Here is a 15775-nt window from a genome sequence, read left to right as displayed (position 1 = left end):
GCTTCGCTTTGCAACGAATGGCTTATCCAACGCTATGCAATGCATACCTATGTTCATTTTTACAACGCCAAAATGGCTTATCCAACGCTCTTACGACGCTTTGCAACGTTGTGTATGTGTGTATATATATAAACATTCACATAAACAACGTTGCAAAGCGTCGTAAGAGCGTATATATATATAATATTATATTATACTATATAATATATTATTTATTATGTTATATTACATATATAATACAGTATATACACTATATACAACAAAGTATCCGGACGTTCCTCCTTCTCCTTCCGTGCACCCCAAAACTGGAACAACCTACCAGAGACTCTCATATCCACCACCAGCTTAAGTTCTTTCAAATCTAAGGCTGTCTCACACTTTAATCTGGTCTGTAACTGTTTCATACGCTCATAATATATATTTTCTTTAACTGTGTATGCAATGTCTTGTATATAATGTATACCTTGTTCATTTATGTAACTGTATTTGTAACCATGTATTATTTTGTTTTACTCTGTGCCCAGGACATACTTGAAAACGAGAGGTAACTCTCAATGTATTACTTCCTGGTAAAATATTTTATAAATAAATAAATATAATTTATGTGTGTGCTGCATATCTTATTGCCTGCATAAAATATTTGGTGTATTTTAGTGTTAAAAATGCCTTCAGGAACGGAACCTTTCATTTAAACAGTGTTCCTATGGGAAAGCGTGTTTCGCTTTACAACGCCATTTTGAGTAACGCATTGTGTCGGATAACCGAGGACTGCCTGTACTGTCACAGGACATGTGAAAGGTACGGTTTTTCTACAGTACAGTTACATCTTTTGTAATCAGCACCAGTTCAGGATCAGGTTAGTATACCATTTCAAGGTATGAAACTTGTTTTCTGAATAATTGATCTTGCATGTTGGGAATTGAAAAAAGATGCTAATTGAATATACTGTTTGATACTTTTCTCCACACTCACATCTGGGTTAGAAATGGTCTCTGGGGATTTAACGATGTAAAATGTCATCATTATAGTATTATGTATTATTATCGCATTTGAAAGACATATGAAGCTGTCGTACTCAAGACAATGTGCAATGTATACATGTATTTTATGGTGTGTATATATATTATTGTTATTGTTGGTATTATTGTTTGTTTATAAAGTGGTTACATTAACTAAAATGATTTTCCTGCTCATAACGATGTGTCATTTCGTTTAATATTTTGGCCAAACATGTCAAGCTGGCAGCCATGTCATGGAAGACCCTCTCAGCAGGTTTATACTCTGCCAATCTTATACCGTGTCCTTTGTATTTCCATCAACTGCATAGAGAACAGAGGGCGCAAAACAATGTAGTCAATAGCATGTGTGTTATATATGTATGTACATATGTGTGTATATATGTGTGTGTGTGTGTATATATGTGTGTGTGTATATATGTGTGTGTGTATATATGTGTGTGTATATATATGTGTGTATGTATATATGTGTGTATGTATATATGTGTGTATATATATGTGTGTGTGTGTGTGTGTGTGTGTGTGTGTGTGTGTGTGTGTGTGTGTGTGTGTGTGTGTGTGTGTATATATGTTTGTATATATATGTGTGTGTGTGTGTGTGTGTGTGTGTGTGTGTGTGTGTGTGTGTGTGTGTGTGTGTGTGTGTGTGTGTGTGTGTGTGTGTGTGTGTGTGTGTATATGTGTGTGTGTGTACACTTTTAACACCCTACCTTATCTACAGTAAATATCTGGGTTTTTTTCTTTTCCTCTCTCTACACTGTTTTAGCAATTGAATCCTTTGTATATCAGTATTGCTGACCTGAAGAAGAGAGGAGAACTCTCGAAAGCTTGTCCTATGACATAAATTGTTAGTCCAATATAAAAGGTATCACCTAATACTGAAGAACTAATTTATTCTGCACTATCGCAACTGGATTAACACAGCTATTTTCTGCTATATATATATATATATATCAAACTTGAGAAGACCTTGTGGTCTGAAATGTACGTTGCTCTGGAGTTAGGGTGAATGCCGGATGATTTGAGAATAAATTACCTTTTTTCTACTGAGTGTGCTGTGGACTTCCTGCTTTTGTGTATCTATTGGACTGGCTGGTGTTCCCTGTCTATCTGCAAGCACCTGGACTTCTAATAAGTATATATTTTTTATTCTGGTGTATAGTTCTATGTTTCTGTGCACCCAGCATATTTTTGTGTGTATGTGTGTATGTGTGTATATGTGTGTGTATATATATATATATATATATATATATATATATATATATACACACATACACACATACACACAAAAATATGTATATATATATATGTGTGTGTGTGTGCAATAATATATATATATATATATAAAACCATACAGTATTTATTGATTAAAATAGAAATAATGTATTTCTATTGCATATATATAAATTAATGTTGGTCTTGCTTTGTGTTTCAATATTTTTATACTCTACACAAACAGCACTATATAAATGTATAGCGTGCACTTTTATGGATAAAACTAAAACTCTACAAATCCTGTGTTAGCAGGAAGAACAGAACAATGGAACTTGTACAGTAATAAAGTGTTAGTCCTTACAAAACAGAGCTACAGTAATAACAGCCCAGCATCTACAAGTTAAACCCCTTCAACCTCAATGTAATGTGGCTACAATGTCACAATTCATTGCAAGATTTCATCTATCTCTAGACACAGCCGGATAATATTTTTGGAGGGTATTTACCTCTGTGTCTTTTCGTAAATAAGATAATGATTCTATTTTTGGACAGGGTTATATAAAGGTAGAAAGATTCAAATGTAACAGCAGGAATATATCAAGGTCGAGGTGCCAACATTTTCATTTTCTGTACATAAGCATTTGCATCAAATATAAGCAGCGGCTTAGTCAAATGTCTTACATTTCACACGTTGCAGTAGATCGATGCTATGAAAATAAACACCGTCATTATAACCATGCCACTGCCAAACGGGGCAGCAAAAATGGATAATGTGTGAGTCTTTTAACTGCTTAACATCTACTACCCAAATTGCTAGAAAACATGTGGAAAACTATAATTCTTCAAGTAGAGGTTTTAGTCTTACCCTTCACAAGATAAAGAGGATGGCTTTTCATGATAGGTTACATATGGTTGAATGACAGTGGAGTGGATTAAAGTGATGACTCCAATCACAATATCACCCTCTTTTGAGAAGGATTCAATGTTTTGCTTCTCCAGATGGCAACCAGTTTGAGTAGACTCCTGGACAACTGTGATAAGAGCAAGGAAAACCAGGACCGTAGACAACCTCTTTGGGAGATGTGAGGTCTTGCAATTTCTTATAAGACCCATATCTTAGCTCAAGAACAGGAGCAAGAATACACAATAAATACAGTAGAGAGTAAATAAAACGTTAGACACTTTGAGAAGTGACAAGTAATATAGCAGAATCAGAGCTCCTTAAGGGGTTTGATACTAATGGAGCTTGAAGCACATATATATATATATATAGAAAGTTTAAAATGGCTAATTGATGACTTTGTGACAATATAATTGTGAGGCATTTAAAAAGATGATTGCAGAAGATTAGAATAATCATTTCAGAGTGGTTAATAGCTTTTTCTTGTTTTCCTGAAGGAATAACAATAATTCTAATGGGATATATTTTATCAAGGGGCATAATTTGTTTACCCAGCTGTGTTTATTTTGTCTGTGTCTTGGGTCCCTGTAATACAATTTTGGCCTGTCAAGACCCATACCCAGGGGGTGAAGTTGAGTGAGGGCATTAGAGAAATCTGGCAAGTGAGTTAAAACAGCAAAATCACGGCAGGTGCAGCAGTGAATATTAAAATCAACGGCCTTAACATGCATAGTATAGCTCCTGCCACTTTGTGAATATACCCCCAGGGGAGCAATTTCACAAGAAATGCGGTAAGTGACTTATTTGTTTAAGATCCAGAGTACTGAGATAAATCAGGGTTTATAATGGGACATTACCTAAATTGGTAATGCCCCTTATTTTCCCTTAGCTTAACACATCCACAATGCTACAGATGTAGCGAAGGTTATTGCACCAGCTCATACAGCAATTCTCTCCACAATTTCCCCTGCAGCCCCTGGGTGCGGTTCACGGTCGCGGTTAGCTGCAATGGGCATCCATCCGTGTGCTCTGCTTTCCAGGTTGTTACAAGAATACATAATATACATAAGAAAGACATTTAAAAATATATATACAAACACACAGGTTGAGGGCCTAGGTAGCCACAGTGACAATCAATGGTTTAAAATGTACGTTTTATATGGTGTTTGTATACTTTTCTTTAAATGTCTTTTTTTATGTATGTGTATTTGATGTATTCCATGTCCAGATGCCCCATTAGCCCCATTTGTCTAATAGACCATTACATTAAAGGGGTGGGGTTGTTTTGTTTGGGACAGAGGGTAGTTACCGTGGGGGGAGGGGTTGACCCTTTCATTACCTTAGCAGTCAGTAAAGCATTACTAGTCACTAAGGTAGTCAAGGGGGATAAGTAACATATTTTAATATAAATATAATACGAAGGGGGGAAGGACAAGAAAGAGGTAATGAACTACACTGAATAAATAAATAGGAATAGGAAAATAGCTAGGGGTCATATAGGGGAGTGTGGGGAAGTGGGAGTTTGTTAAGCAGGGAGACACCCATATTATGGAAGGGTGAAGCTTATGACTGGGCAGTTAATTTAGAGGGTTATTTCCTTTTTTGGAGGGTCAAACAAATAGAAGGGGAGGTGGAGAATGTTTATATGTTAACCCGGATCGAAAACCTATTATAAGGGAAGATGTTTTTGAAGGGAATGATGAAAATTTAAAAACCTTGTGGATAGAAATTAGTGCAGGTAAAAGTACAAAGAAAATGTTTGTAGGGATGTGCTACAAACCACCAAATATCTATGAGATCGAGGAAGTCAAAATGCTTTTGCAAATGTCAAAGGCAGCAAAACTACAGATACAGCCATCAGTATTAGATCACTTGCCTTGGAAAATCTGGGGCAATCTCACAATAAATTGCAACATATCTGTGAGATTTCTGCAGCCAGACTAATGGCCCACCGGATTAACACAGCAGGGTGTCCCTGCAGTCCCATTCAAACTGACTGGGACTGCAGGGACCCCTGCAGGGTTAATCCGATGGGCCATTAGGAACCTCACAGAAATGTTGCAGCATGTTGAGGCATTTACTATGAGATGCCTTAGTTTTTACCCAGGCAAGTGGTCAGGTACTGGTGGCTCCATCTGTAGGTCATGTTTGCATAATGGAGGATTTTAATTATTCAGATATACAGTCGTTTGGAGCAATGAGATTAGCATTACAACTAAAGGAAACAGGTTTTATGGGTGCTAAAAGACAATTACAGTACATGACCCAAATTATTGAGGGGCAATACTTGATTTGGTAATATCAAACCATGTTGTAAGGGATCCAGTCCTGGGTTTGTCTGGAACTCATCTTTTCAGGGCTATAGCAGTTCCAGGCAAAGCTCTCCCTGAACAGCTATTGGAATCACCTGGTTCTGGACTTATACTGCAGTCTGCTTGATGCTGCCTTCTATGCAGCACTGCCCCTATTGGCTGTCTATGCTATTTAGGGTCAGCCCTTCCCCCAGGAAGTGGCTGAGCATAATTCCTGTTAACCTGTGCTTGCTACAAGCACCTCTGCCTGGCCTACCTTGGGCCTTCCCATCCTGTGCTGAAGCGCTTCGCGGTCTCAGGTCCATGTCTCCCTATCCCCACCTCATCCTCGCGGTCCAGCCCAGGTTTGTGGCGAGCACGACTGTTACACATGTAGAAGTAATAACAAATATTAAACTCCAGGAGCATTTAGGAAACAGTGATCATAACATGATCCCATTTGAAATAGATTATCAAAAACCTGCAGGGTTAATCCGAAGGGCCATTAGGAATCTCACATAAATGTTGCGGCATGTTGAGGCATTTACTATGAGATGTGACAAGGTGAAAGGTAAGTGCGCAACTATTAAATTCTAACACACACGTGAAGTGATTATATTGTGATAAAAAATAAGTAAAATACTGTACGTGACCTATTTTTATCAAAATTGGATGAAGCGTCTGCAGCTGTGGTATCAGGGATGGCCCAGAGCACCCCCTAGAACGTTAGACAAATAGACAAAAAAACACAGCACACAACGCTCATAGTGCATTAAATATATTAAATCAGAAAATCAATATGGTAAGTATTGTGCGTACATCAAGTTAATTACAAGTGAGCATGTTAGGGGTAAGTTACCCATACACCAACAGATGTCATCAGTAGGAACCGGTTCAGATGCCACCAGCAGGAACTCTCTGTGATACCAGGTTCTGTAGCATTAAAAGGGGAGTCTTTTGAGATGAACACTCCGTGAATAGTCAATGTCCCGCGTTTACAGTTCACAGGGAAGCAGCCCTGTCTCTGGGGCATACACGGTGGCTTCAATCCTCTTCTCAGACCTCCGTCGTGGCACTTCCGGGTTGTGACGTCATCCGTCTGTAGCAGCGCTGCTCGCGTGACTGTCCTCCGGTAGCCAGATAGGTAATGCCAACGTGGTGGATAAGAAGTCTCAGGATGCTCGTTTTTTCCAATGCGTTTCGAAACCGAAACGTTGGCATTACCTATCTGGCTACCGGAGGACAGTCACGCGAGCAGCGCTGCTACAGACGGATGACGTCACAACCCGGAAGTGCCGCGACGGAGGTCTGAGAAGAGGATTGAAGCCACCGTGTATGCCCCAGAGACAGGGCTGCTTCCCTGTGAACTGTAAACGCGGGACATTGACTATTCACGGAGTGTTCATCTCAAAAGACTCCCCTTTTAATGCTACAGAACCTGGTATCACAGAGAGTTCCTGCTGGTGGCATCTGAACCGGTTCCTACTGATGACATCTGTTGGTGTATGGGTAACTTACCCCTAACATGCTCACTTGTAATTAACTTGATGTACACACAATACTTATCATATTGATTTTCTGATTTAATATATTTAATGCACTATGAGCGTTGTGTGCTGTGTTTTTTGTCTATTTACTATGAGATGCCTTAGTTTTTACCCAGGCAAGTGATCGGGTACTGGTGGCTCCATCTGTAGGTCATGTTTGCATAATGGAGGATTTTAATTATTCAGATATACAGTCGTTTGGAGCAATGACATTAGCATTACAAATAAAGTAAACAGGTTTTATGGGTGCTAAAAGACAATTACAGTACATGACCCAAATTATTGAGGGGCAATACTTGATTTGGTAATATCAAACCATGTTGTAAGGGATCCAGTCCTGGGTTTGTCTGGAACTCATCTTTTCAGGGCTACTGTATAGCAGTTCCAGGCAAAGCTCTCCCTGAACAGCTATTGGAATCACCTGGTTCTGGACTTATACTGCAGTCTGCTTGATGCTGCCTTCTATGCAGCACTGCCCCTATTGGCTGTCTATGCTATTTACGGTCAGCCCTTCCCCCAGGAAGTGGCTGAGCATAATTCCTGTTAACCTGTGATTGCTACCAGCACCTCTGCCTGGCCTACCTTGGGCCTTCCCATCCTGTGCTGAAGCGCTTCGCGGTCTCAGGTCCATGTCTCCCTATCCCCACCTCATCCTCGCGTTCCAGCCCAGGTTTGTGGCGAGCACGACTGTTACACATGTAGAAGTAATAACAAATATTAAACTCCAGGAGCATTTAGGAAACAGTGATCATAACATGATCCCATTTGAAATAGATTATCAAAAACCATATTACTTGGGTTCAACAAATACTTTACATTTTACAAAGGCAGATTTTAATAAACCGAGGACTAATCTAGAAGGAATAAATTGTGATTACATTTTTGCAGGAAAAAATGTGGAAGATAAATGGTCCGTCTTTAAAACATTGTTAGATAAGCACACTGACTTCCGGTTTGGAACTAGACAGAGCACTAGAATAGGGGAGGTTGAAAATGGAGTGAGTGACCTGGAGGAAAACTCTGCAACTAGAAATGCAGACTTTATAAAGAAAGAATCAGCCCGTGGAGGTAAAAAATGGATGATCTGGAAAATAGGAATAATGTGCGCTGTATTGGGATCCCTGAGTCTGCCAAACCAATACAATTTATGAACTTTTGCTCCAAATGGATACCAGAGACAGTGGGAATTACTCATGGTGGAGCCAAGGTCAAGATGGAGAGGGTCCACAGACTAGGTCAGATCAGATCGGGACAAGAAAACAGACCCAGGGCAGTAATGGCGAATGTCCTAGATCTTGCAGAATAAGCAAACCTGCTACGGGCATATAAAAGTGCTGGCAGCTTAATGTTTGAAGGACATAGGATCCTGTTATTCCAAGACTATTCAATAACAGTGGCAGCTAATGTAGGAGGGAATTCAGCAAGGTGTGCAGCACTCTCTTTATGGGCAACACATTTTTTTACACTAAGCTACCCATCCACACTGGGAGTCTTCACGGATACAAGAACTGCATTGGCATGATATAGTGAGGCATTTAAAGTGAGCTTTTAAGTGAGAATATATAGTTAGACTATAGTTTGACTAGAGATGACTGGGGACTGCATCCTTCTGCAAACTCCTCTGCACATGGCAACAAACGGTGAGCTATTCTGATCACACTATGATCCCTGCTGTTTTAGTCTGTGCACACACACACTTGGCTCAAAACAGCTCCATGCAGCATTACCTACCTCTGGCATAATGAACCTGCTTTTTACCTCCACTTTGTTCTTTCTCATGGCCTCATTGAAATGTTATTCTCTCTATCCACAACAAACGCCTCCCTTCTGGCCCACGCCCAACATCACCATACACCCTGGATTACTCAAAAGCCTTGCACTATCTACTGAATGTTGGTGGAGAACCCTGAAAACCAGCACACCAACCACCGCACACTCAAATGGCAAACATCATAAAGTAACAACTTGCAAACAACTACTCAAATTTCTACTCATACTATTACTCTCTTTAGCAGGTGATATTGAATCTAACCCAGGCCCTCCCACTTCAACTCTGTCTCATACCCCTGAGAATACCCCCTTCAAATTCCAAAAAGGGCTATCTGTCGCCCATATAAATATCCGGAGTCTGCTGCCCAAACTGGTTGAACTAAGGGCATGGTGCCTTATGCATAAACCCAAAGCCATCGTTCTTACAGAAATATGGCTAACCCCTAAAACTCCTGATGCACATATTGCCATTCAGGGATACTCCATTTCTAGGAGAGATAGGTCAAAGAGAGGAGGAGGGGTGTTATTTTATATTGCGGACACCTTACAATTTACACTGTTAAATTGCCCCCCAAGCCCAACCTCTTTTGAAATCATAGTTGGCAGAAGCTGCCTCCCCTTTTCTAAGCCCATCTTGCTAGCTGGCATGTACCGCCCCCCTAAAGCCCCTTTACAATCTCTGACTGATATCCCCCAGTTTCTTGGCTTCATTTCCTCTCTGAATGAGAAGAGTGAGCTGCTAGTTCTTGGGGATTTCAACTTCAATTGGCTTGACCCTAAAAACCACAAAATCCACACACAAATTAAATCGCTTAACCTATCACAACTCATTTCCCAACCCACACGGACAAACCTGAAGTCACACAACCATTCCTTGCTTGACTGGATTCTCTCCTCAAATCCCAGCAGAATCCAATCCTCTGGCATTCTTCCTGGCATTTTCAGTGACCATGCAATAGTGTACTGTGTAAGGAAAATTAAACCGCTCCAATCAAGCCCTAAAGTTCTCCTCACTAGAACATTTAGAAACTTTAACCCACAACAGTTTCTGGCTGACCTTACCAACTGCCCTTGGCACAGAATCGATTTAATTCCTGACCCTGATTCTGCGCTCGACTATTTCCAATCCGAGTTCTTAAAACTCTGTGATACCCATGCTCCACTACACAGAATAAGGGTACGGGGTGCCCACCTTCCATGGGTTACACCTGACCTTATAGCACTCTACCAGTTCAGGGATGCCTTGTGGAAAAGCCACAAAATAACTGGCACTACCAAGGATCTCAATCACTACAGATGCCTGCGGAACATGTGCACAAGGCAAACAAGGCATGCAAAAGCACAATATTACTCTGACAATCTCCTCCAGAACACATCAAACCCAGCTAACTTCTGGAAGGTTATCAACAACATATTCCAGCCTTCTAACCATTAACAGCCAAGTAATATCACTAAGAACGATATTTCTCTGACAAACCCCATCGTCATTGCAAATGAATTCAATGATTACTTTGTGGGGTGTGCTACTAACTTATTAACGAAACGCAGCCCAAACCACAAACCTGAATCTCATCCTAGGAGTACCCCTATAGCCCCACCCCCTCCCAACACTGCCCACAATTTTCAATTTGGCCCAGTATCCGAAGAGGAGATTATACAAGCGCTTCTCAAATTAAAACTAAGCAGCCAATGTGGACCTGACTTACTACAATCTAGGTTCCTAAGCCTGGGTGCCCCAGCAATTGCCAAACCAATTGCTTCCATAGTCAACTCTATCCTGTCTGCAGGCCATATCCCCAAGACCTGGAAAGCTGCCAGAGTTGTCCCAATCTTCAAAAGTGGGGACAAAAACACTGTCTCAAACTACAGGCCAATCTCCTTTCTCCCAATCCTATCCAAAGTAATGGAAAAATGTGTCCACTTCCAATTAAGCGATTACTATAACAAGACAAATTTCCCTAGCCAATTCCAATCTGGCTTTCGCCCCAAACACTCTACCGTAACTACCCTGCTAAAAGTTTGCAATGAAATCCAGTGTGGAATGGAACAGGGTCAACTCACTGGTGCAGTATTCCTAGATTTTGCAAAGGCTTTTGATACTGTTGATCATGCTATCCTGCTTAACAAACTCCAGAGCTCTGGAATAGGGAAGCATGCTTTAAACTGGTTTCAGTCCTACCTATCAGGTAGATCCCAACATGTGTCCATCTCTGGCTCTAACTCTAACCCCCTGGATATCACCTGTGGCGTCCCGCAAGGCTCTATTCTGGGGCCCCTACTCTTCTCAGTGTTCATCAATGATCTTCCCACAGCTTGTCAGAAAGCCTCAATACACATGTATGCAGATGACACAATCCTATATGCACACAGCCATAGCCTCCCTGACCTTCAACACATACTTCAGTCTGACTTTTTCAGACTCGAAAACTGGATTTCCCAAAACAAACTGTTTTTAAACACTGACAAGACTATAACAATGGTATTTGGGACCAAGATTAAATTTTTAAAGATTCCAGCGACTGAGCTCCAGATTAGAACCAACACTAACACCACCCTAACCCCTGTCACTAGTTTTAAATACCCGGGCTTATGGTTTGACTCCCACTTAACATGCAGAATGCACATTGATACCCTGACAACCAAGACCTATGCCAAACTAGGGGTACTTTACAGGAACAAATCCTGCCTTATTCTCCTGGTCAGAAAACGTATCGCACAGCAGATGCTAATGCCAATTATTGACTATGGAGACATAGTATATGGCTCAGCACCTCAAACCCACCTTAGCAAACTTAACACCCTCTACAATTCAATTTGTCGTTTTGTTCTCCAATGCAACTACAACACACATCACTGCGAAATGCTCAAAGAACTAGATTGGTCATCACTCAAGTCTAGGCGCAAAGTTCACCTTTCCTGTCTTAACTTCAAATTCTTTATGGGCAAGCTACCCAGCTACCTGAACAAGCTCCTCACCCCTACCACATGCAGCACCTATCACCTGAGATCAGACTCCAAAAGACTGTTCATGGTCCCAAGGCTCAACAAAGTATCCGGACGTTCCTCCTTCTCTTACCGTGCACCCCACAACTGGAACAACCTACCAGAGACTCTTACATCCACCACCAGTTTAAGTTCTTTCAAATCTAAGGCTGTCTCACATTTTAATCTGGTCTGTAACTGTTTCATACGCCCATAATATATATTATCTTTAACTGTGCATGCAATGTCTTGTATATAATAAAATAAATAAAGAACGAGAGTGTTCAACGTGGCAGAGGAAGTGGAAAAGTTCTTAGAGATCTGAAGCAAAGGCACAAGATAAAGGCCCAGGAAGCGAATCAAGAATCAACGGGAGAAACGACAAAAGCCCCAAGAGGAGCGAGGCCAGCAAGAGAGCAAGAACAAAACGATGTTGAAGAAAAACAGCGGCGGGACTTTAAAAGTATCTTGAGGACTTGGAATGGTGCAAAGGTTTAAAAGTACTTCCTGGGGTATCCTGAGATAAAGGATTCTCAAGAGAAAGCGCCCTGAGAGGCGAGAAACGCATCAGGGGAAACTCTGTCCTTTTTAGTATTGGCTTTCATGCCTTAATAAAGTAATTTTTTATTATTCAACATCAGCCTCGCTATCCAGTGTTTGCGGTGCCCAAATGTCCTCTACCAATAACTTTCATTGCTGCATTTGGAGCACGCCTATGGACGGTACAACATTCATTCCCATTGTTTCCGGGTTGGTGGATTTGCTGACGGAGCGAGCTGCAGTAAGGAGCGATCAACGGCGGTACTCGTGGGGAGCGGGTTCCGGCAATCGGATGGCGAGTCGCGGGCGAGTCGCGGACAGATGACATCATAGCGTCTCCACCTCTCGTCGCGAGATCACGCCGGAGGAAGAGGTCCTTAGCGCTGTCGGAGCCTCTCGAGTGATCGACCGCCCTTCACTCCGGATTACTTACATCCAGGACATCTACGTTGAGCTAAGTGTCCCCCTTTCTCTACTTGCTTTTCCCATAATTTTACCTGCATATGGATGCCTCCGTTATATACCGTGTAATAGGTACGGCACAGTTTTCATTCCTATAGTGCCAGTACCAGACACGGAGAGGCTCATCAGGCTAACATTACTTGGGGGGGGGACATTGGATTGTCGGTCACATCATAGATGGACATCTACATTCGCCGTGGCTTTTCCCACCAATTATAATCCAATTTGCCATCCCATCACTTCAATAATATATGGTCCAACCATTTTCACCACATCCACTGCCATTGATTGGAGCATACATAGGGGAGCTTCTCTTCCCACCTTTTCATTTGACGTATTGTCAGATGTGTTTGTGTTCATGGAATTAAGGTCATCAGCAGCAAAACTAATAAAAGGACTGCATGCATGGCAGGACTGCATGCATGGCAGGACTGCATGCATTGTGCGCTGCAGAAGAGAGAGTAAGATACCCACAAGGGCAGCCGGAGAACCGCAAGTATATACTCACACACACGTAATAAAATGTACATGAAAATAGTCTCTTGGAACGTGAAGAGCATATATTCCCCAATAAAGAGAAACACAATTCTTAAACACCTGAAAATTTAAGGACAGATATACAGTAGCACTAGTTCAGGAAACCCACCTGAATGAAGACGAAAGTAAAAAAAACTTAAGCTGGACTGTGTGGGAGAATGTATTTATTCCCCAGCAGTGGGAAAGGAGGCAGGTGCAGCAAATCTAATTAATAAACCACTTCCCCTGAAAATAATAACTTCCACTAGGGAAACACCACAGAGACTGGTGCAAAGCAGAGTAAAGATACACAAAACAGAATAAAACATTTATAATCTACTGTATATGGCCCCAATGAGAATAGCCCGAGCTTTTTCCACAGCACGGTGGAAAAAATCCTGAAAGACAGAAGTAACAATACTGTAGTGGGTGGAGATTTTAATGTAGCTCAAGATCCACTGTTAGACAAATCAGGGTAACATATACAACAGAGGGGACTAAATCCAGGACAGGAGAGTATTAAAATTCTGCGGGAAGCGTTAGGGGTGATGGACTGCTGGAGGTTACTAAATCCCATAACCTGGTTATGGCTTCCATTGAAAACATCTTGATTTCTGGCCATGCTCCAGTATGGATAGGGCTAAATATTGGGCATAAAGAGCACAAAGACAGGATATGGAGGTTCCCTTCACACTTAGGCCTTGTCCAGGGTGGCACTGAGAGGGCGGGCGCACTCACGCTGGCCACGATGAAACACATTGCGGCAATGTGTGTGGCCAGCGTGACAAGCGCCTGAGAAGGCGCAGCGCTTAGCTGCTTGCCAAGCAAGCAAAGTTGAATCTGCCGCTCGCGGGTCACGTGAGTGGTTCGCCCAATGAGGGCGAACCAGCTCCGTGACGTCTTGTCCGCGCCCCCAACACGCTTTTCGCCCCCCCTCCCCGCGCGCACTTAGCCGGCCACGAATCGCCCGGCCGAGCAGGGCGCAACGCACAAGCGCCAGCTCCCTGCCTGACCGCAGCCTAATATCATCATGAGGAGTTTAAAGCTTTTCTACTAAACAAGTGGTACCAATTAAAGGACAATAACAATGCTCACCAAAAAGAAGGAAAATTGTATTGGGAAACGGAAAGGCGGTGCTAAGGGAGATATAACGGCCTTTTCAAATAAAAAAAAGGAAGGAAATAGATACGGAATTCGGGAAAGCGAGTAAGGGGGTGATGGGCAATGCTTTACTGGCCACTAAGGTGGTGTACAGAGTTAGGTAATTTTTTATTTATTTAAGGTGTTAATCTTATTTTGATTATAGGCTTCTGTAATAATATATATTGCTACGCGGTAATTAATGCATTTCAAACAGTAGCATTTATTCCCACATCGCAAGTTTGGCCAAAATATCACACCCAGTAAATTATTACTGCAATCTTCTTTTATACCATCTTAAAATTGCAGTATTAACCATTTTTATTTTTATTTTTTAACCGGTTGCTTGTCCGCCGCTCGTGCGCATGCGTGAATGGTGCTTGCTGGCGATCGACCCTTACCAGCCACTCGTACACATGCAAAATCTGCGTCTGACAACCTTGCATGCACAATCGACACTTACCAGCCGCTCGTGTGCATGCACGATTGGCGCTTGCCGATCACGCATGCGCGCCCGCCAACGTGACAGAACGCGGCATCATGTTGCCATGGTAACGGGACGGCGCCACGTCAAATTACACAGGATGAAGAGGGCGGCACCAGGTAAGTGCCTAAGGGCGGCATATTTTTAAACCCGCCACTGACTAACAGTATTGCTTTGCACTGTCTGTGCTAGTTGAGTGATTTTTATGAGACACTAGCAAACGGTCTAGATCTATCTTTACTTTAATTAGGGCTGAGATGTATGGAAGGGCAGAGGAGTGTACAGCCATTAAAGTGCGGAGGAGAATTTTGTATGTAATACAGGATTTGCTAGGAAGTCAGAAGAGGGATTTCAGCAGGAGAGACACAGACAGATAAAGGACAGATTAAAGTGATTCTAGCAGCAGACTTTAGGATAGATTTTAGGGGAGACAGGAGAGAGGCCGGACAGCAGGAGGTTACATAGTCGAGACGGGAGAGAATGAGGGCCTGTGTTAGAGTTTTAGTAGTACAGCAACAGAGGAAAAGGCGTATCTTTGCAACATTCGAGGACAAAACGATTCTAGCTACATTTTGAATGTGAGGGAGGAGTCAAATGTGACTTTACTTTTTAGTCATCTCTTTTATTCTTGTTTCCCAAATGCATAACCTTACATTTCTCTGTATTACATCTCATCTGCCATTACCTGCTTAAGATACCAGTCTATCCAAGTCCTTCTGTTAATGGACATTATTAGCAAGAGAGGTTTGCATTTAAAAAAAAAAAAGGGGGGGGTAAAAGGTGCCGGCGAGACTGAGAATTTGACAGATCTCATTGGTGAGCTAACATCAAAAATATTCTGTATGCTAAAAATGAGATCGTCAACATCAAATTATTAAATTAATATTACAGGGGAAAAAATTCTTAAATAC

The sequence above is a fragment of the Ascaphus truei genome, chromosome 17 (assembly GCF_040206685.1).
Source record: "Ascaphus truei isolate aAscTru1 chromosome 17, aAscTru1.hap1, whole genome shotgun sequence".
Classification (NCBI taxonomy): domain Eukaryota; kingdom Metazoa; phylum Chordata; class Amphibia; order Anura; family Ascaphidae; genus Ascaphus; species Ascaphus truei.
The sequence above is the reverse complement of the archived record's forward strand: the minus strand, read 5'-3'. Positions refer to the sequence as shown.